General features: G+C 35.7%; 1 non-coding gene across 1 annotated transcript; it reads right to left on the reverse strand.

Annotated features, from left to right (window-relative positions):
* Window positions 1-2,600: 2,600 nt before the first annotated feature.
* On the reverse strand, window positions 2,601-2,708 carry LOC130972305 (small nucleolar RNA R71). Its single transcript, XR_009083493.1, has one exon. It is a non-coding gene; the product is annotated as a small nucleolar RNA R71 (small nucleolar RNA).
* Between the last annotated feature and the right edge of the window lie 19,801 nt (window positions 2,709-22,509).

Genomic DNA, 22,509 nt, shown 5'->3' on the forward strand with positions numbered 1-22,509 from the left:
GGATTAAATGACTGTGACGAGCTTCAAACTCGCGATTGTTGGGCGTAGTGACAGACGTAAAAGAATCAATGGATTCTATTCCAACCTGATTGAGAACCGACAGATGATTAGCCGTGCTGTGACAGAGCATTTGGACCATTTTCACTGAGAGGATGGGAAGTAGCCATTGACAACGGTGATGCCCTACATACAGCTTGCCATAGAAAGGAGTAAGAAGGATTGGATGAAAGCAGTAAGAAAGCAGAGATTCAGAAGGAACACAGCATCTCCATACACTTATCTGAAGTTCCTACCAATGATTTACATAAGTATCTCTATCTATTTTATGCTTTATTTATCTTTATATTCAAAAACCATTATAACCATTTGAATCCGCTTGACTGAGATTTACAAGATGACCATAGCTTGCTTCATACCAACAATCTCTGTGGGATCGACCCTTACTCACGTAAGGTATTACTTGGACGACCCAGTGCACTTGCTGGATAGTTGTGCGAAGTTGTGACAAAGTGTGATTCACGTTTGAGAGCGCCACCAAGTTTTTGGCGCCATTGTTGATGATCACAATTTCGTGCACCAAATTTTTGGCGCCGTTGCCGGGGATTGTTCGAGTTTGGACAACTGACGGTTCATCTTGTTGCTCAGATTAGGTATTTTTCTTTTCAAAATATTTTCAAAAATCTTTTAAAATTTTTTCCTTTTTCGTTTTTCTAAAGATAATTTTCGAAAAAAAATTAATAAAATCATAAAAAACCAAAAATATTTTGTGTTTCTTGTTTGAGTCTAGTGTCAATTTTTAAGTTTGGTGTCAATTTCATGTTTTAAAAACTTTTGCATTTTTTGAAAATTCATGCATATGTTCTTCATGATCTTCAAGTTGTTCTTAACAAGTCTTCTTGTTTGATCTTTAAATTTTCTTGTTTTGTGTTTTTTGTTGTTTTTCATATGCATTCTTGCATTCATAGTGTCTAAGCATTGAAAAGTTCTAAGTTTCGTATCTTGCATATTTTTCTTTTCTTGAAAATTTTTCAAAAATAAGTCTTGATGTTCATCTTGATCTTCAAAGTGTTCTTGGTGTTCATCTTGACATTCATAGTGTTCTTGCATGCATCATTGGTTTTGATCCAAAATTTTCAAGTTTTGGGTCAGTTTTGTATTTTTCTCTCTCATCATTAAAAATTCAAAAATAAAAAATATCTTTTCCTTATTTTACTCAAAAATTCGAAATCTTTGGTTTGACTTAGTCAAAAATTTTCGTTTCTTGTTAGTCAAGTCAAGATTTCAATTTTAAAAATCTTATCTTTTCAAATCTTTTTCAAAAATCAAATCTTTTTCATTTTTCTCTTCTGATTTTCGAAAATTTGAAACTTTTTCTCAAAATCTTTTCTTATCTTTATTTTAAAATTTTGAAAACTTTACTAACAATTAATGTGATTGATTCAAAAATTTGAAGTTTGTTACTTTCTTGTTAAGAAAGGTTCGATCTTTAAATTCTAGAATCATATCTTTTTAGTTTCTTGTTAGTCAAGTAATCAATTTTAATTTTAAAAATTAAATCTTTTTCAAAATATCTTTTCAAATTATATCTTTTTCAAATTCAATTTCAAAATCTTTTCCAACTTCTTATCTTTTCAAAATTGAATTTCAAATCTTTTTCAACTAACTAATTGACTTTTTGTTTGTTTTACTATTTCTTATCTTTTTCAAAACCACCTAACTACTTTTCCATCTCTAATTTTCAAAAATTCTTCCATCTTTTTCAAAATTCTTTTAATTAACTAATTGTTTCAAATTTGAATTTTAATTGTTTTTCTTCTCTTAATTTTTGAAAATCACTAACCCTTTTTCAAAATTAATTTTCGAAATTCTCTCTCTCATCTTTTTCTATTTATTTATTTAATTACTAACACTTCTTTTCATCTTAAAAATTCGAACCCCCTCTTCCTCTCTGAGTTCGAATTTTTCTCTTTTCCTTCTTCTATTCTTTTCTTCTTCTACTAACATAAAGGAATCTTTTTACTGTGGTAAAGAGGATCCCTAGTATTATTTTCTGTTCCCTTCTTTTTCATATGAGCAGGAGCAAGGACAAGAATATTCTTGTTGAAGCAGATCCCGAAGCTGAAAGGACTCTAAAGAGGAAACTAAGAGAAGCTAAATTACAACAATCCAGAGACAACCTTACAGAAATTTTCGAAAAGGAAGAGGAGATGGCAGCCGAAAATAATAATGCAAGGAGGATGCTTGGTGACTATACTACACCTACTTCCAAATTTGATGGAAGAAGCATCTCAATCCCTGCCATTGGAGCAAACAATTTTGAGCTGAAACCTCAACTAGTTACTCTAATGCAACAGAACTGTAAGTTTCATGGACTTCCATCAGAAGATCCCTATTAGTTCTTAACTGAGTTCTTGTTGATCTGTGAGACTGTTAAGACTAATGGAGTAGATCCTGAAGTCTACAGGCTCATGCTTTTCCCTTTTGCTGTAAGAGACAGAGCTAGAACATGGTTGGACTCACAACCTAAGGATAGCCTGGACTCTTGGGATAAGCTGGTCACGGCCTTCTTGGCTAAGTTCTTTCCTCCTCAAAAGCTGAGCAAGCTTAGAGTGGAAGTTCAGACCTTCAAACAAAAAGATGGTGAATCCCTCTATAAAGCTTGGAAAAGATACAAGTAGATGACCAAAAGATGTCCTTCTGACATGCTTTCAGAGTGGACCATTTTGGATATATTCTATTATGGTCTATTTGAGTTCTCTAAGATGTCACTGAACCATTCTACAGGTGGATCCATTCACCTAAAGAAAACGCCTGTAGAAGCTCAAGAACTCATTGACATGGTTGCAAATAACCAATTCATGTATACTTCTGAGAAGAATTCTGTGAGTAATGGGACACCTCAGAGGAAGGGAGCTCTTGAAATTGATGCTCTGAATGCCATATTGGCTCAGAACAAAATATTGACTCAGCAAGTCAACATAATTTCTCAAAGTCTGAATGGATGGCAAAATGTATCTAACAGTACTAAAGAGGCATCTTCTAAAGAAGAAGCTTATGATCATGAGAACCCTGCAATGGCAGATTAAATTACATGGGTGAACCTTATGGAAACACCTATAATTCCTAATGGAGAAATCATCCAAATTTCTCATGGAAGGATCAATAAAAGCCTCAACAAGGCTTTAATAATGGTGGAAGAAACAAGCTTAGCAATAGTAAGCCTTTTCCATCATCTTCTCAGCAACAGACAGAGAATTTTGAGCAGAGCTCCTCTAGCTTAGCAAACATAGTCTCTAATATGTCTAAGGCCATTTTAAGTTTCATGAGTGAAACAAGGTCATCCATCAGAAATTTGGAGGCACGCGTGGGCCAGCTGAGTAAGAAAATCACTGAAGCTCCTCCTAGTACTCTCCCAAGCAATACAGAAGAGAATCCAAAAAGAGAGTGCAAGGCCATTGATATAATCAATATGGCTGAATGCACAATGGAGGAGAAGGACGTGAATCCCAATGAGGAAGACCTTCTGGGATGTCCTCTGAACAAAAAGGAGTTCCAAACTGAGGAACCTAAGGAATCTAAGGCTCACCTAGAGACCATAGAGATTCCATTGAACCTCCTTTTGCCATTCATGAGCTCTGAAAACTATTCTTCCTCTGAAGAGGATGAAGATGTAACTGGAGAGAAAGTTGCTCAATATCTAGGAGCTATCATGAAGCTGAATGCCAAGTTGTTTGGTAATGAGACTTGGGAAGATGTACCTCCCTTGCTCATTAGTGAACTAGATACATGGGTTCAGCAAACTTTACCTCAAAAGAAACAAGATCCTGGTAAATTCTTAATACCCTGTACCATAGGCACCATGACCTTTGAGAAGACCCTGTGTGACCTGGGGTCAGGCATAAATCTTATGCCACTCTCTGTAATGGAGAAACTAGGGATCTTTGAGGTATAGGTTGCCACATTCTCATTAGAGATGGCAGACAAGTCAATAAGACAAGCTTATGGATTGGTAGAGGACATGTTAATGAAGGTTAAAGGCCTTTACATCCCTGCTGATTTCATAATCTTAGACACTAGGAAGGATAAGGATAAATCCATTATTCTTGGAAGACCCTTCCTAGCCATAGCAGGAGCTGTAATTGATGTTGACAGAGGAGAATTAGTCCTTCAATTGAATGGGGACTACCTGGTGTTTAAAGCTTAAGGATCTTCCTCTGCAACCATGGAGAGGAAGCATGAAAAAGCTTCTCTCAATAAAGAGTCAAACAGAGCCCCCACAATCAAACTCTAAGTTTGGTGTTGAGAGGCCACAACCAAACTCTAAGTTTGGTGTTGAATCTCCACATTCAAACTCTAAGTTTGGTGTTGGGAGGTCCCAACAATGCTCTGAGGATTTGTGAGACTCCAAGAGAGCTCACTGTCAAGCTATTGACATTAAAGAAGTGCTTATTGGGAGGCAACCCAATTTTTATTTATCTATATTTTTATTGTTCTTTTATGTTTCATTAGGTTTATGATCATGTGGAGTCACAAAATAATTGCTAAAATTAAAAACAGAATCAAAAACAGCAGAAGAAATAGTACACCCTGGAGGAAGAGCTTACTGGCGTTTAAACGCAAGTAAGGAGCATCTGGCTGGCGTTCAATGCCAGAACAGAGCATGAATCTGGCGTTGAATGCCAAAAACAAGCAGCAGTCTGGTGTTTAAAAGCTAGGATTACACCCTGAGGAAAGCTAACGTTAAACGCCAGAAACAAGCATGGAACTGGCATTTAACGCCAGAAATATGCTGCAGATTGGCATTGAACGCCCAAAATAAGCATAGAGCTAGTGTTGAACGCCAGAAACAAGCATCAATCTGCGTTGAACACCAGGATTGCATGCAGAGGGCATTTTACACGCCTCATTGGTGCAGGGATGATAAATCCTTGACACCTCAGGATCTGTGGATCCCACAGGATCATTTCAGGATCTGTGGATCCCACAGGATCATTTCAGGATCTGTGGACCCCACAGGATCCCTACCTACCTCAACTCACCTTCTCTCTTCTTCACACAATCCAATAACACTCTTCCCCCAGAACCCTTCACCAATCACCTCAATCTCTCTTCCCCACCTACCTTCAAATTCAAAATCCCTTTCCCACCTAAACCCACCCTAATGACCGAACCTACTACCCTCTCCCTCTACTATATAAACCCCTTTATCCTTCTTCATTTTCACACATTATAACCCTCTCTTCTCCCCCTTAGCCGAATACACACCCCTCTCCCTCTCCTTCATATCTTCTTCTTCTTCTATTCTTTCTTTTCTTTGCTCGAGGGCGAGCAACATTCTAAGTTTGGTGTGGTAAAAGCATAGCTTTTTTGTTTTTCCATAACCATCTGTGGCACCTAAGGCCGGAGAAACCTCTAGAAAGAGGAAAGGGAAGACAAAAGCTTCCACCTCCGAGTCATGGGAGATGGAGAGATTCATCTCAAAGGTCCATCAAGACCACTTCTTTGAAGTTGTGGCCAAGAAGAAGGTGATCCCTGAGGTCCCTTTCATGCTCAAGAAAAATGAGTATCCGGAGATCCGACATGAGATCCAAAGAAGAGGTTGGGAAGTTCTGACCAACCCCATTCAACAAGTCAGAATCTTAATGGTTCAAGAGTTCTATGCCAATGCATGGATCACTAGGAACCATGATCAAAGTATGAACCTGAATCCAAAGAATTATCTTACAATGGTTCGGGGAAAATACTTAGATTTTAGTCCGGAAAATGTAACGTTGGCATTCAACTTGCCTATGATGCAAGAAGATGCACGCCCCTATACTAGAAGGGTTAACTTTAATCAAAGGTTGGACCAAGTCCTTATGGACATATGTGTGGAAGGAGCTCAATGGAAAAGAGACTCAAAAGGCAAGCCGGTTCAATTGAGAAGACTGGACCTTAAGCCCGTGGCTAGAGGATGGTTGGAGTTCATCCAACGCTCCATCATCCCCACTAGCAACCGATCTGAAGTTACTGTAGATCGGACCATCATGATCCATAGCATCATGATTGGAGAGGAAGTAGAAGTTCATGAAGTCATCTCTCTAGAACTCTACAAAGTAGCCGAAAAGCCCTCCACCTTGGCAAGGCTAGCTTTTCCTCATCTTATTTGCCATCTATGCTACTCAGATGGAGTTGTCATAGAGGGAGACATCCTCATTGAAGAGGACAAGCCCATCACTAAGAAGAGGATGGAGCAAACAAGAGAGCCCATTCATGGATCTCAAGAGACACATGAGGAAGCTCATCATCAAGAAATCCCTGAGATACCTCAAGGGATGCATTTTCCTCCAAACAACTATTGGGAACAACTCAACACTTTCCTAGAAGGATTGAGTCATGACATGAACCAATTAAGGGTGGAACACCAAGAGCACTCCATCATTCTCCATGAGATTAGAGAAGATCAAAGAGCAATGAGGGAGGAGCAACAAAGGCAAGGAAGAGACATAGAAGAGCTCAAGGACATCATTAGTCCTTCAAGAAGAAGACGCCACCATCAGTAAGGTGGACTCATTCCTTGTTCTTATTTCTCTGTTTTTCGGTTTTTATGCTATATGTTTGTCTATGTTTGTGTCTTTACTACATGATCATTAGTATTTAACAACTATGTCTTAAGGCTATGAATAATTCTATGAATCCTTCATCTTTCTTAAATGAAAAATGTTTTTAATACAAAAGAACAAGAAGTACATGAGTTTCGAATTCATCCTTGAATTTAGTTTAATTATATTGATGTGGTGACAATACTTTTTGTTTTCTGAATAAATGCTTGAACAGTGCATATTTTTTATCTTGTTGTTTATGAATGTAAAAATGTTGGCTCTTGAAAGAATGATGAAAAAGAGAAATGTTATTGATGATCTGAAAAATCATAAAATTGATTCTTGAAGCAAGAAAAAGCAATGAATAACAAAAGCTTGCAAAAAAAAAGAAAAATGGCAAAAAATATATATATATAAGAAAAAGAAAAAACAAGCAGAAAAAGCCAATAGCCCTTAAAACCAAAAGTCAAGGGTAAAAAGGATCCAAGGTTTTGAGCATCAATGAATAGGAGGGCCCAAGGAAATAAAATCCAGGCCTAAGCGGCTGAATCAAGCTGTCCCTAACCATGTGCTTGTGGCATGCAGGTCCAAGTGAAAAGCTTGAGACTGAGTGGTTAAAGTCGTGATCCAAAGCAAAAAGAGTGTGCTTAAGAGCTCTGGACACCTCTAACTGGGGACTTTAGCAAAGTTGAGTCACAATCTGAAAAGGTTCACCCAGTCATGTGTCTGTGGCATTTATGTATCCGGTGGTAATACTGGAAAAACAAAGTGCTTAGGGCCACAGCCAAGACTCATAAAAGTAGCTGTATTCAAGAATCAACATACTTAACTAGGAGAATTAATAACACTATCTGAACTCTGAGTTCCTATAGAAGCCAATCATTCTGAACTTCAAAGGAAAAAGTGAGATGCCAAAACTATTCAGAAGCAAAAAGCTACAAGTCCCGCTCATCTAATTAGAACTAATATTCATTGATAATTTGGGATTTATAGTATATTCTCTTCTTTTTATCCTATTTGATTTTCAGTTACTTGGGGACAAGCAACAATTTAAGTTTGGTGTTGTGATGAGCGGATAATTTATACGCTTTTTGGCATTGTTTTTAGGTAGTTTCTAGTAGGATATAGCTACTTTTAGGGATGTTTTCATTAGTTTTTATGCAAAATTCACATTTTTGGACTTTACTATGAGTTTTGTGTGTTTTTCTGTGATTTCAGATATTTTCTGGCTGAAATTGAGGGACCTGAGCAAAAATCTGATTCAGGCTGAAAAAGGACTACTGATGTTGTTGGAGCTACAGAACTCTAAATGGCGCGCTCCCAATGGCGTTGGAAAGTAAACATATAGGGCTTTCCAGAAATATATAATAGTTTATACTTTGTTCGAGTTTAGACGACGAAAACTGGCATTCAACGCCAGTTCTATGCTGCATTCTGGAGTAAAATGCTAGAAACACGTTACAAACCAGAGTTAAACGCCAAAAACACGTTACAACTTGGCGTTTAACTCCAAGAGAAGCCTCTGCACGTGTAAAGCTCAAGCTCAGCCCAAGCACACACCAAAGTGGGTCCCGGAAGTGGATTTCTGCACTTGGACTTATTTCTGTAAACCTTAGTAGCTAGTTTAGTATAAATAGAACTTTTTACTATTGTACTGGTGTCTAGTCTTTCAGCCATTCGGTCTTTTGATCATTCAGGGGGGCTGGCCATTCGGCCATGCCTGGACCATCACTTATGTATTTTCAACGGTGGAGTTTCTACACACCATAGATTAAGGGTGTGGAGCTCTGCTGTACCTCGAGTTTTAATGCAATTACTACTATTTTCTATTCAATTCATCTTATTCTTGTTCTAAGATATTCGTTGCACTTCAACATGATGAATGTGATGATCCGTGACACTCATCATCATTCTCACCTATGAACGCGTGACTAACAACCACTTTCATTCTACCTTAGAACGAGCGTGTATCTCTTGGATTCCTTAATCAGGATCTTCGTGGTATAAGCTAGAACCCTTTGGCGGCCATTCTTGAGAATTCGGAAAGTTTAAACCTTGTCTGTGGTATTCCGAGTAGGATTTAGGGATTGAATAACTGTGACGAGCTTCAAACTCACGATTATTGGGCGTAGTGACAGATGCAAAAGAATTAATGGATTCTATTCCGACATGATCGAGAACCGACAGATGATTAGCCGTGTTGTGATAGAGCATTTGGACCATTTTCACTAAAAGGATGGGAAGTAGCCATTGACAACGGTGATGCCCTACATACAGCTTACCATAGAAAGGAGTAAGAAGGATTGGATGAAAGCAGTAAGAAAGCAGAGATTCAGAAGGAACACAACATCTCTATACACTTATCTGAAATTCCTACCAATGATTTACATAAGTATCTCTATCTATTTTATGCTTTATTTATCTTTATATTCAAAAACCATTATAACCATTTGAATCCGCCTGACTGAGATTTACAAAATGACCATAGCTTGCTTCATACTAACAATCTCCGTGGGATCGACCTTTACTCACGTAAGGTATTACTTGGACGACCCAGTGCACTTGCTGGTTAGTTGTGCGAAGTTGTGACAAAGTGTGATTCACGTTTGAGAGCGCTACCAAGTTTTTGGCGCCATTGTTGATTATCACAATTTTGTGCACCAATACCCTCTTTACATAGGAATGAATGGTACCATCGATCAGTCTCATATTAGCATAAAATTCTTGTACCAATCCAAGATAAACATGTTTCTGAATATGGAGCAGAGAAGTCCATTTCAGATTCTCAAACAGAAGAAATGTTGATTCCTTTGGATGTGAGTGAGTCCAGATTCACTAGGTATGTGGCACATAGGTGGCGTTTCTCCAATACTTCCTTGTGGAACTCATAGGAGGCACACGAATTGAATCTGGCTGGATCATAGTGTGAATGAGGTTTGTTGTACTTATTTTTGAATTCCAATGATTCCAAGTTGGCTGGTTCCCTTGTGTTGTGTAACACAAATCTTTTGGTATTCTGTGAGCTGCGTCTAAGGGTGGTCTTCTTCGGCAGTGATGGCGGCAGTGATGGAGGCGGTGAGGTGTGGGACTCCTCTTCTTCTTCAACCACGGGTTCCTTCTTTTTTCTTGAGGAAGTCTTGGTTGCTATCACCTTTCTTCTTATGGTGTGCGTTTGCTTCGATGATGGTGAGGGAGAGGATGAAGAAGTGGAATGAATGTGTATATGAGTGTGGGTTTGAGGAGTGGAAGGTTTTTGGGAGAGAAGGATTCGTTCACTTTTTCTTGGAGCAGTTTTCTTTTTCATGATAATAAAAATGGAGAAGTGAAAAGGGGGAAGGTGAAGAGAGAACCGAATTGAGTGGAGAGATGAGGTAGGTTAGGGATGCATTAAATGTTGAGTGGGGAGAGAATTGGAGGAAGTTAATACCCATTAATGAGCGGTTATTAACCAAGGGAGGTTTCCTTTTATTTGAAATTAAAACTGAAAGGTTGGTTCCTAGAATCAAGGGATGAGAAGAGGGAAGAGATTTGATTTGACACACAACTTCCTCCTTTGATAAGACAACCTCCAAGATCATGATTAAGGCAACTTCAAACAGAAAACGGGTCAGACCAAGGTCAAAGAGATTTTTGGGGCCCAAGATATTTAATGCAAGCACTGTCTCCCCTTGTCTCATGGCCCATTCGTCATAGCTCAAAATTTGTCTCCTATTTTTTGACGAGACAAAAACACACAGAATCAGAAAATTCCCAAGTTATTGATAGAACATAATTCTATCATTCCCAAACTACTTCTCAAAGTACAGAATCTGTCTTCACACAAGGGCTTAGTGAAAATATCCGTAAGTTGATCTTCGGATTTTACAAATTGAATATCAATAGTTCCCTTTTGTACATGTTCTCTAATGAAATGATATTTTATTTCAATATGCTTTGTTCTTGAGTGCAAAACAGGATTTTTTGAAATATTTATGGCACTCATATTGTCACAAAACAAGGGTATACTATTGATCTTTAATTTGTAATCCTCTAATTGTGTTTTTAACCATATTAATTGTGAACAACAAGCGGAGGCAGAGATATATTCAGCTTCGGTTGTAGATAGAGCTACTGTGGCTTGTTTCTTGCTTGACCACATATTGAGTGAGCTTCCAAGGAAGCAACACATGCCCGATGTGCTTCTTCTATCCACCAGATCTCCCGTATAATCTACATCACAAAACCCTACTGCACAAAAATGATCAGATTTTGGATACCATAAGCCATAATCATTAGTTCCTTTAATGTATTTAATGATGCGTTTAACAGCCCAAAAATGGGATTTTTTTGGGTGAGATTGAAATCTTGAACATACACCCACACTTTGAACAATATCCGGTCTAGAGGAAGTAAGATACACGATGAACCTATCATTCTTCTATACCTTGTTTCATCCACATCTTTTCTATTATCATCCTTTTCAAGTTTAGTATTTGGATGCATTGAAGTTTCCATTGGTTTGGAGTTTTCTAGGCCAAATTTTTTGATTAATTCTTTAGCATACTTTCCTTGGTGAATAAAGGTACCACTAGGAGTTTGTTTAATTTGGAGGCCAAGAAAGAAAGTTAGCTCTCCCATTAAACTCATCTCAAACTCACTAGTCATGAGTTTTCCAAACTCTTCACACAAGGATTCATTGGCCGATCCAAACACAATATCATCCACATTAACTTGAACTAGGAGAATATTATCATTAGATGCTTTAATAAATAAAGTTGTGTCGGTAGTACCCCTTTGAAAGTGATTTTCCAATAAGAAGGCACTAAGCCTTTCATACCAAGCTCTTAGAGCTTGCCTAAGGCCATAAAGGGCCTTTAAGAGTTTAAAAACATGATTTGGAAATTATTTATGTTCAAAGCCGAGGCGTTGAGCCACATACACTTCTCTATCAATAAAGCCATTAAGGAAAGAACATTTAACATCCATTTGAAACATTTTGAAACCCTTAGGCAAGAAGCAACCTAATTGCTTCCATTCTAGCTACCGGGCAAAAGACTCATCAAAATCTATACCCTCTTCTTGATCGTAACCTTGGGCCACTAATCTAGCCTTGTTACGAACAACATGTCCATCCTCACCAATTTTATTTTTAAAGACCCACTTAGTACCCGTTACCTTCTTACCATCCGGATGAGGTACTAGTGTCCAAACCTCATTTTTGTCAAATTGAGCCAACTCCTCTTGCATAGCTTTGACCCAAGAGGGATCTTCAAGTGCTTTCTTAACATTGTTGAGCTCCATTTTTGATAAGAGAGCAAAGTTGCTTGGTTTGGATTGCCTTTTGGATGAGGATCTTGTTGTTACACCTTGTGAGGGATCACCAATGATAAAGTCATGAGGATAACCCCTCATGGACTTCCATTCTCTTGGTTTTTGAATTAAAGTTGAGCCTTGTTGAGCCTCATCACGCTGGTCAGTTTTAGTTTCTCGTGCTGATTCAAGAGACAAAATAGAAATGTCTCCTCCATTCTGATGAGACAAAATTGGACAGACAGATTCATTCTGAACAGACTTGGAATTTTCTCCATTGGTTTCTTTATTGACAACATCTTCACAATCTGAATCATTATCTATCACAGTACTGGGAATTGAATTAGAATCACAAAACGATACATGTATGGATTCCTCTATAGTTCTATGCTCTTTGAGGTAAATTCTATAAGCTTTGCTAGTGGTGGAGTATCCAACAAACATTCCCTCATAAGATTTTGGATAAAATTTACCAAGATTTTCTTTGTTGTTAAGTACAAAACATTTGCATCCAAAAACATGAAAATACTTAAGATTAGGAGGGGTTCCTTTCCATAGCTCATAAGGAGTTTTCTTCAACCCTTTTCTAATGATGGTCCTATTCAAAATATAACAAGCTGTATTTAAAGCTTCAGCCCATAGAAATTTTGGAACCTCATTTTCACATAACATAGCCCTAGTCATCTCTTGAAGGCTTTTATTCCTTCTTTCAACAACCTCATTTAGTTGAGGTGTTCTAGGGCATGAAAAGTTATGAGCAATTCCAAAATCATCACAGAATTTTTCAAAGTCTTGGTTTTCAAATTCCTTTCCATGATCACTTTTCAAATGGCAACTTTTAAATCTTTTTCATTTTGAATTCTTTTGCAAAGGGTTGAAAAGGCATGAAAAGCATCATTTTTATGAGCAAGAAAAAGTACCCAATCGAATCTAGAGTAATCATCCACCACCATTAAGCCATAGTGTTTACCTCCTAAACTTTGAGTTCTTGTTGGTCCAAAAAGATCTATGTGTAACATCTCTAATGGCCTCTTGGTTGAAATTCCATCTTTTGTTTTAAAAGAGGATTTTACTTGTTTGCCTAATTGACAAGCATCACAAGTAAGATCCTTATCAAATTTAATATTTGGAATTTCTCTTACCAAGTTTTTCTTAACTAGCTTAGAAATATGGTACATGCTAGCATGACCCAATTTCTTATACCATAGCCATTTTTCAGATTCAAGAGAGGTAAAACATGTTACTTTTTGATCTTTCAAGTCCTCAAGAGTCAATCCATACACGTTATTACACCTTTTAGCCTCAAACAAAGTATCCCTAGACTTCTCACATACAACTAAACATACAAACTTTCTAAAAACAACTTTAAAACCTAGATCACACAATTGGCTAACACTAAGTAAATTATGTTTCAAGTCATTAACAAGAAGAACATCATTTATAGAAGATGAGAAACTTTTATCAACTTTTCCAATGGCCACTATTTTTCTTTTACCATCATCACCGAAAGTGACAAATCCTCTATCATACTCATCAAGCTTTATGAAGAAGGTTGCCTTTCCGGTCATATGCCTAGAACATCCGCTGTCCATATACCACATATTGTCCTTCCGTTTGGATGCTAGGAAAACCTAAAAAATGAGCTCAAGTGACCTTAGGTATCCAAATCTTATTGGATTCTTTCACGTTAAACCATCTCCTATGTCCCAATCTATTGTAGTAAAAAATAACTTTGTAAACTTTGTCACCAATCATTCTTTAACCAAAAAAATATTGAATGGGAAAGTGTCCATTCCTATTGCATAGTCTACAAAATCTTGGAGTTGATGTTTTGTTAAAGTAGGTTGGGTTTTGAAACCTTGTATCATCAGAAGATGAAGCTATGTTTTCAAACGAAGGTTTCTCAATAGATTTGAAATTTTTATGAAATGCCAAGCCAGCTTTATCAAAAAGAGGTTTTTGACTAGCCAAAATTTGATTAAATTTTTAGAACTTTGAGTGAATTTGGCTAAGTCATTTTCAAGATTTTTGATCTTTTAACTCTTCATTTTCTTTAAAACAATTTACATATGCAACAACAGAATGATCACTTTCACAGCTTCTAAGTTGAGCTTTTAACTGCTTGTTTTTTTCAACAAGTTCAACAACAGTTTCAGCCTCTCTTAGTTTATCTTTAAGAAAACCATTTTAAGCTTTTAAGATGGTGATTTATTGCTCAAGATCTTGGTTTTCAAGTAGAAAACATCTAATTTTTTCAAAGAGGTGGTCTATCATAAGATGGAGATCTTCAGTGTCAGGGTTGTGAAAGATTACCTGATCAATGTGATATGCCATGAGACATGGTTGTGACTTGGTCTCAGATTCCTCATCATCCTCTGAGTCATTTTCCAAGTCCTCCCATAAAGCCATTAGTCCCTTTTTCTTTCCTCTCTTTGGCTTCTCTTCCTTCTTCAATTTAGGGCAATCAGATTTAAAATGCCCAGTCTCTTTGTAGTTGTAGCATGTCACCTTACTGAAATCTTTCTTTTGTTTTCTTGAGCTGCTTCCCTTGCCTCTTTCCTTGAACTTCACCATTTTCTTAAATTTTTTGGCAAACAACACAAATTCATTTTCAGAGGAATTATCACTGGATTCATCATCCAGGGGGTTAGTAACAGATGTAAAAGCAATTCCTTTCTTTTTGAATCTTTTTCCAAATAAGTGTTTTCGAAAGCAAGCAGATTTCCTCTCAAGTCATCATATGTCATAGAATCTAGACTACTACTCTCAGATATGATTAATGCTTTAGTTTCCCACTCTTTAGTGAGACATCTTAAAACTCTTCTCACAAGCACATAATCAGGATACGTAATTTCCATAGCATCCAAGCCAACAACGATGATGTTGAATCTTTCAAACAGCTCATCAATAGATTCTCCTTCTTTCATTGCAAACATTTCATATTCTCTATTCAACATATCTATCTGGGTCTTCTTCACTATGGTGGTTCCTTCATGGGTGATTTGAAGTTTATCCCAGATTTCCTTTGCGTTGTGCATCGTGATACCCATCGGTATTCCTCGAAGCTGATAGCACAGTTGAGCAGATTGATAGCCTTGGCATTGAGCTCCACCTTCTTTCTGTCTTCTTCGGTCCAGGTTGCTTCAGGTTTGAGAGAGATTACTCCTTTTGCACTTGTGGTGGTTAGAAATTGAGGATCCTCCAGGATAATTTTCCAAAGTCTGTAGTCCACTGCTTGCACAAAAATCTTCATTATCTCCTTCCAATAGGTGTAGTTTTTTCCATTAAAAAGAGGAGGTCTGTTGCTTGACTGTCCTTCTGTCAGGTTGTAGGACACCAGATTAGAGCCACTATTTTTTGCCATTTGGATCTTTTCTCCAAGCTGCAAAGCTTGATCTCTTTGAGACCAAGCTCTGATACCAATTGATGGTTTTACAGTGACTAAGAGAAGAGGAGGTTGAATCTTAGCCTCTTTTTCACTTAATAACACTTGCTGGTCTTTGAAACAACTTCTGGAGACTTTTTGATTTTTGTCTCGTACCCAGCCACGAGACTTTTTCTTTTTATCTCATAACCCAGCACGAGATATTTTTTAGTTTTATCTCTTGTGCAGCAGAAACAGAAATGGAGTAGAAGAGAGAGAGAATTACACCAAGATATATCCTGGTTCAGCTGTTAAGTGCAATGCAGCCTACATCCAGTCTCCATCACAACAATGATGGAATTTCATTATAATCATCTTTGATTACATACACCAATTCTCCCTAGGAACTACCCTTCTTATCCGGGACAAGTCCAGAATCTAAACCCAAAGACTAAATCAGACTTGGTCACTACCAAGCTTTCAACTGCTAAGTGCTAACCCAACTTGCAAGGGGATTCCCACAGAATCATGAAACACAACATAGATGTACAAAGGACCTTTAAGGACATCTATAGCTTTTTCTTTTAATTTTGCACTCTCTGCCTTTTTCCGCTCTATGGCTTTTTCTTACAAACCTCACTGTTTGCCTTTTTTCATGAGACTCAAGACAGACAAAATTAAATAGAAAATTACAAATTGAAGAACATTGAAGGAGAAGAAAATTTTGTTAGCTTAGGTAGCTTTGTGAACACTGTGCCTTGCACTCTCACTCCTTGCTTCAAGCCCTAGCTGTTCTCCCTTATATAGAGGGGAAGCCTCCACGGTTGAAACCAAATAAACCAAGCTAAACTTCTTCTTCTTCATGCAAAACCGGTTCGGCTAGAGAGAGAGAAGATGGAACCGAATGCTATATCCAACATGCAATTACCTTTGAGTCTTCTCTTTACACAAAGCTTCATCAATTTGAGCCATCCCTCTTGACTTGCATTCCAAGAAGGACTCCTAGCCCTTGATGCTTCTTGATGCATGACAGCTCTTCCTGCTCCACTTTTGCTTCCTCCTTCACATAGCCTCCCTAGCCGCCTTCTGTGATGAGTGAACACAAAAGCAGAGATGAGCCATGCCTCTGAGATATTCTTTTTCTGACCGAGATCTTCCTCTTCCAATTTTGGTATGGAGAGGTTGAGCTTACTTCACCAAATCTTACCTCCTTTGGGGAAGATCTCAGCCACAACATACTTTTTGTTTTCTTTTTCTTTCCATCATTACAATGGTCTTGTTGCTTGCTTCTTCTTCTCTACGGTAGCTTGCCATAGCTTCTATGGTTTCTACTGTGATATGACCAAATAGAGAAGAGATATGAGAGAGAAGAGAGAGTAGAAAGAAAAGCAATTAAATGAATTTGAATAAAATAATTAAAAATGAGTTGCTTTTGTTTCCCTTTTACTGAGTAGCATGCCTCATTAAGGCCAACCATCTAATCAATTATAATTTCTCTCTCATAGTTCTAAGGACTGCATTAACTCTTTTTTATAAAATTTGAATTCCATCATATGATAAAAAAGGAGATCCGTTGGAAGCAATGGAACTTTGCTTTCTTTGCTTAATGGTTTCGGACCAAGCTTTGGTCTATTTAGCAAAGATTTTAATATGGCTTGTAGCAATAATAATCCAATCTGGCCCAAATACATAACCATGATTTCAGCCAACATGATTACAATAGTTTAATAAAAAAGTTGTTCCAATGGGCTTGTTATATTTTGGCCCAAAATCTACATAGCAAAATTATTTAAATCAGCACTTATTAAAATAATAATTTTACAATTAATTATTTGAATAATGTTTGATCATCATCAAATTAAATTAGAGTTTTCCAAACTCATCACATGCCAACATATAGAACTAAAAGTTTAGTTAATAAACCTGTATGAATCGAGAGGCATGTCAATAAATGCACATTTGATTCAATTTGATAGCACTTGAGGCGAATGCACACAAGATGGCATGCACTAGTGCAACTTGACATGGATAGATATGGAGGTCATCCCAAATGAAATACAAAAGTGGTCACTGTGATATTAATAATTGGTTTAGTGTGAAGTAATATAATAACTTCCCAAAAAATAGCAAGTGTTGACCAGTCTCCAAAATAAGGATAGAGTGTATACAAAAGCAAGTAATAAACAAAACTCTAAAAGTTCAAAAAGTGAAGATTGTAGGGACATATTAAAATGACAGAGGTTCACATAAGAAATACAAGACTAAGCTTCAAAGATCTCCATCAAGCGAGTAACTTCAATTTGGAGAGCGGTTTGGAAATTCCTGGCTTCTTTTGCAACTTCATGTGAGGAAAGCATCTTCACTTCAAGTGACTGTAAGGAGGCATTGCTACTGTCAAGCATGCTACTTGCCTTGGAAAATTGACCCTCATTCTTTATCAAAGCAGCATCTAGCCTATTTTTTACTTCTCTTTTGACAGTCAGCTATTGTTCTAAGTCTCGAATCTCCTCAGATAACTCGTGAGTCTGATCTTTAGCTTTTGCAATATGGGCAGCCAAGGTAGTTTTGGCGGTCTCAAAAGAGGAGGTGTCTTGTTTCAATATAGAAGGAGCTTCAGTTGATTGTTGATATGATGATATAGCTGCTTGAAAATCCGAAAATTTGACATAAAGGTTCTCAAAAACCTTTCGCAAGCGAGCCAACAAAGGATCAATAGTCACAGAATGTGGTGTAATTGAAAAAGTTTGAAGAATGTCAGAAAACTAAGCCTTAAAGTTCAGATAGGTGGCAAGTGTCAAAACAGGTTTTGATAGAACAACACTGAGTTATTGGGCAAATGGAAGCATGATGGAATTGTCGACAGTCTTGGTTGTGGGAGGTGTAGTATGAAGCTACTCTGTTGGAAGGTGACTTTGAATGTTAGAGCAAGATTCAACTATGGCCTTCTGTGTATCCATGCTACATTCATATGCTCTATTCAGTCTTTCTATATCAGCCAATAAATCATTCACCACATTAGGGGTCTGAGCATGAATGGAAGTGATTGGTATTTGTTTTTCTAACCGCTCACTCGGGGGGATTTCAGAATTTTGAAGCTAAACAAAAAATGCAATAGAAGGTGTCAACATATATAAAAAAAAACAAGAAAGAGATATTTAATGATATGGCTAAATGACATGTCATACCTTATTGGCATTGGCTTTAGGAGTAGGCTTGTCAGATATGGCAGCCATCAGATTTTCAGTGCTGGGCACAATCAAAGAAATGGTAGGAGCCGCAGTGACCTAAAGCAAGAAATGAAATGAAGACAAAAGTAATTAATGAGATTAAAAAAAAGATGAAATTTCGACATGTTTGTGCCAAGAAAATGAAGCATCCCTTCTATCCTGTTGTTGGGAGCAAAGTGGACAAAAAAATATATTTTTTTTCTTTTCCTACTTCTTCTTTCGTACTTGAAAATAGAAAAAAGACTGCAACATAACAAAATTGAAGAATAGAGATCAATGGTCAAATAGTAATTTGAGTCAAAGAATGTAAAAGAAAAAAGGAGAATGCTCTTCAGAGTAAGATTCTAGTACTCATAGTCTTGGATAACATAAGGGATATTTTGCATGCCATTTTTGGGATTGGAGTTCCTCTGAATCAACAATGCAAAAGAGAAAGATAAAAATGGAGCTAACAATGAAATCCTACCTGAAATATCAGAAGATCTAGATATGAATTCTTATGAATGGAAGAAGCCCACCATAGTAGATGAAATTTGGAAGAATAAGAGACGTAGAGTTGAAGAAGAAGTTTTTGGGTGTTCAAACACTAACGTATTCTCTTTCTCACAAGTATTACAAGAAGATAACAGTACTAAGCTATTTTACTTTTTCGTTTAGCCAAAAAAATAAATAAATAAATAATTAAAATAACAAAGAAAAGAGAAAGAGTACGAGTACTAAGTGACATTTCAAAATATCATTCTTGTTAATACATGTTTTTATTATTTATATATATATATATTAAAAAAGAAAAAATACATATATATAATAAAACAATATAAAAATATATATAATAAAAAAACATATGTATGTATAAAAAAAATAATAATAAATAAAAAATAACAAAAATAAAGATACGTTTGCATATACTCCTTTTATTATTATAAATAACAAAATTTTTTCCCTTTCAATCACTGTATGATTTCAAATGAAAAATTTTGAGGGCATTATGTTAAACAAAATATAATTCTTATAAGAAAATTATAAAAAGAAATAATTAGTTACATGATGATGTCTCCATATATAATATTTATATTTATTTTAATTAAATTAGGACATTTGACAGTGTGGTTATCTATTTGATTTTTGAAACTGACCTCAAGCAAGCGGGAACAGTTACGGGGCAATTCAAATTTTTCGCAAGTGATGTACAAAGAGTAACTGCCAGCTGACATTATATTAGTCTATAAATAGAACTTTAGGTACACATTGTAGGGAGTTCAGTTCTTTTGGAAAACGCTTAGAAACCCAAAACGCTCTCGGCCCATTGGCATTACAGAGTAAAATTAGGAATCTTAAGTAATTTCTCTGAACTCAAATACTTTTACCTGTTCATCTATTTTACGTTTATGTTTCTTTTTCATCTTCTCTTTAATTTCTTGTTTGCTTTAATTTCTGCAATTTACTTTGCCTCCAGCACATTGCATTTATTTGTTTATTTGTTACTTTCATTCCTTTTAATTTTATTTGACGTTACAATTGCGACATTAAGATACCTACATTTTCTTTTAAACATTAACAAAAATTTGAGTAAAATAGGTTGCAAGGTGGAAAGGCACGCTCCTTCAATGTGAAAATGCATTCTCCTTTGTTTATCCTCCAGAAGAAGGTAGAAAGGCATGCTCCTTCGATGTGGAAAGACTCTCTCCTTCGTTATGATCCTCCTGAAGATGCGCAACCTAGAGACAAATGTATGGGTTAGCTACCAGATATGTCGGGTTCTAGCAATTTGATCAACACGTGAGCTCACGGCTAGTAGGATAGACATGCATCATGTGCATTTGTATGTCTTGTTTGAGTGTACATTGTCTTGGCTTGCTTAATTGTTTATTCATGTTAATTGGTAACTGCCTACTTGTTATATATGCTTTCTGATTGTGCTTGACTTGTCTTTTTGTTTGCCTGTGGTTCACCGGAGTTAGGGGATTGGAGGAAAGGCGGAGGATTGAGGGTTTTGATTAAGGTTGACCAAGTTTAGAAACTTAGAGAATTACCCTTGTTTATGGTGTCTGTTTTAGTTCCTTAAGTTTTATAATCTGAGTGTTGGCATTCTATGATTACCTCTAGTTTTCCCAGGACCTTATATCATATGTATACGACACCATTACCATGCTGAGAACCCCCTGTTTTCATCCCATACAATATTTGTAGTTTTCAGATGCAGGTCAGACTGCACCTCGCTAAAGCATTCTGGGAGCTTTCGAAAGTGAAGATCTTTTGTAATTTTGGGAATTTAGTTGGTTACGATGTATATATTTATAGATACTTTTTATCTCCACTACATATTATGTTATGTTTTATCCTTCTTAGAGGTTGAATTTGGAGAAACAGGTTTTGTGGGCTGTCTTTTGGGTCTTTTAGGATTTGGATGTATATATGTATATATGCTATGTCCAGATTTAATTTCGTGAGCCGGGTCAGAAGCTTTGTTATCTATATCTTGGATCTCTTTTGTATACTTTCATGCTTATTTTATTCTTATCCGGCTTCGTTATGTTTATCGCATTCGGGAGTGTTGTGCTTTTCTGTTTAACGTTTTTGTTTTTAAACTTCTCTTCAAAGGCTCCTAGTTATAAATCCTTTTCACTATAGTATATATAAAATTTTTATTTTTAGAGGTCGTAATACCTCACCACCTCTATTTTATAACTTAAACATAAGACTCTGTGTAGTAGGGTGTTACAACAAACACTCGTTCTCTCTGTTATTCTTCTTCTTTATCTTTCTCTCTCTTTTTTCTCTCATTTTCTATCTTTCTTTATATTTCCGTTCTACCAAAGATAAAATTTATAAAATAATATAAGTCAAATAAATTCATACAATTATAAAAAATACATTAAATTTATAATTAAATAAATTAATAAATACCTCATAACATTATTCACATAAAAAATATATTATTATTATATATATTTTTTTAAAATTTTTATTTAATTTCATATTTTCATTGCTTATCTTTCTAATTTATATTTTCACTTCTCTTCTTTCAGATATTTATTACATATAATTTGAAAAAATACTAATGTAATAATTAGATCAATATTCAATTGTTTCAAAAAAATAATTTTAAATTAATTTTATAACTATTAATATAAACTTTTTATACTAATATATATATATATATATATATATATATATATATAGAGAGAGAGAGAGAGAGAGAGAGAGAGAGAGAGAGAGAGAGTATTTTTTTTAAATAATAAACATGAAAATTAATTATTTTTATTTATGTAACATACTTAACACCTAATCAAATGTAAAAGTATAAACATTAAATTTTTTTAAGTTTTAGATAATGAATGCTAAAATTAATTTTTAGTAAAAAAGTTAAACTCCTTCATATGAAAATAATAGCTAAAAAGTTTATTATTTGATTTTTTTATTTACGAAGACTCTAGTCTTTTTAATCGACAGAAACTTTTGTTTCCTACGACCTTTTTATAAAAGTAGTTTGATTTTATAAATATTTTTTGTCATAATCTATAATATCATAACAAAGACGACACAATTTTAAAAGATTTATATTCTCGTAATGTTATTTCAGGCAAAAACACTAGTTATATACTAAAAGTTTTAATATTTTAGATTTCATTAAATAAATATAGTAATTATTTTAAATATTTTAATTTTGTTAAAAAGATAATAACAATATATTTGCTCCCTGTAGTAAGACTAGAAGATAAGGGTTTTGCAATAATATTGTGCAAATAAGAGTGAACACAGGAAAATAACTTTCAGATAGCTGGTGGTGTTTTTCTATTATTGCTGTTAATTATGATCCAATACACTTGATACAATAAGTACAGACATGGATATTTATATAGAGTGAGTTCTAAACAAAATGTAACGAACTAATCTGTTCTTGATAACATACTTGATTGCTAACTAACTTGCTTATAAACCAAGTCATCATTGGCCTAACGACCTTTGCCATCACCTCCGATCCATAAAAATTGTTTTCTTAATCACCTGTTTTTGCATGAAATGAAGATAGTTGAGTTTAGTAAAT

Source organism: Arachis stenosperma, chromosome 3 (assembly GCF_014773155.1).
Source record: "Arachis stenosperma cultivar V10309 chromosome 3, arast.V10309.gnm1.PFL2, whole genome shotgun sequence".
Lineage (NCBI taxonomy): Eukaryota > Viridiplantae > Streptophyta > Magnoliopsida > Fabales > Fabaceae > Arachis > Arachis stenosperma.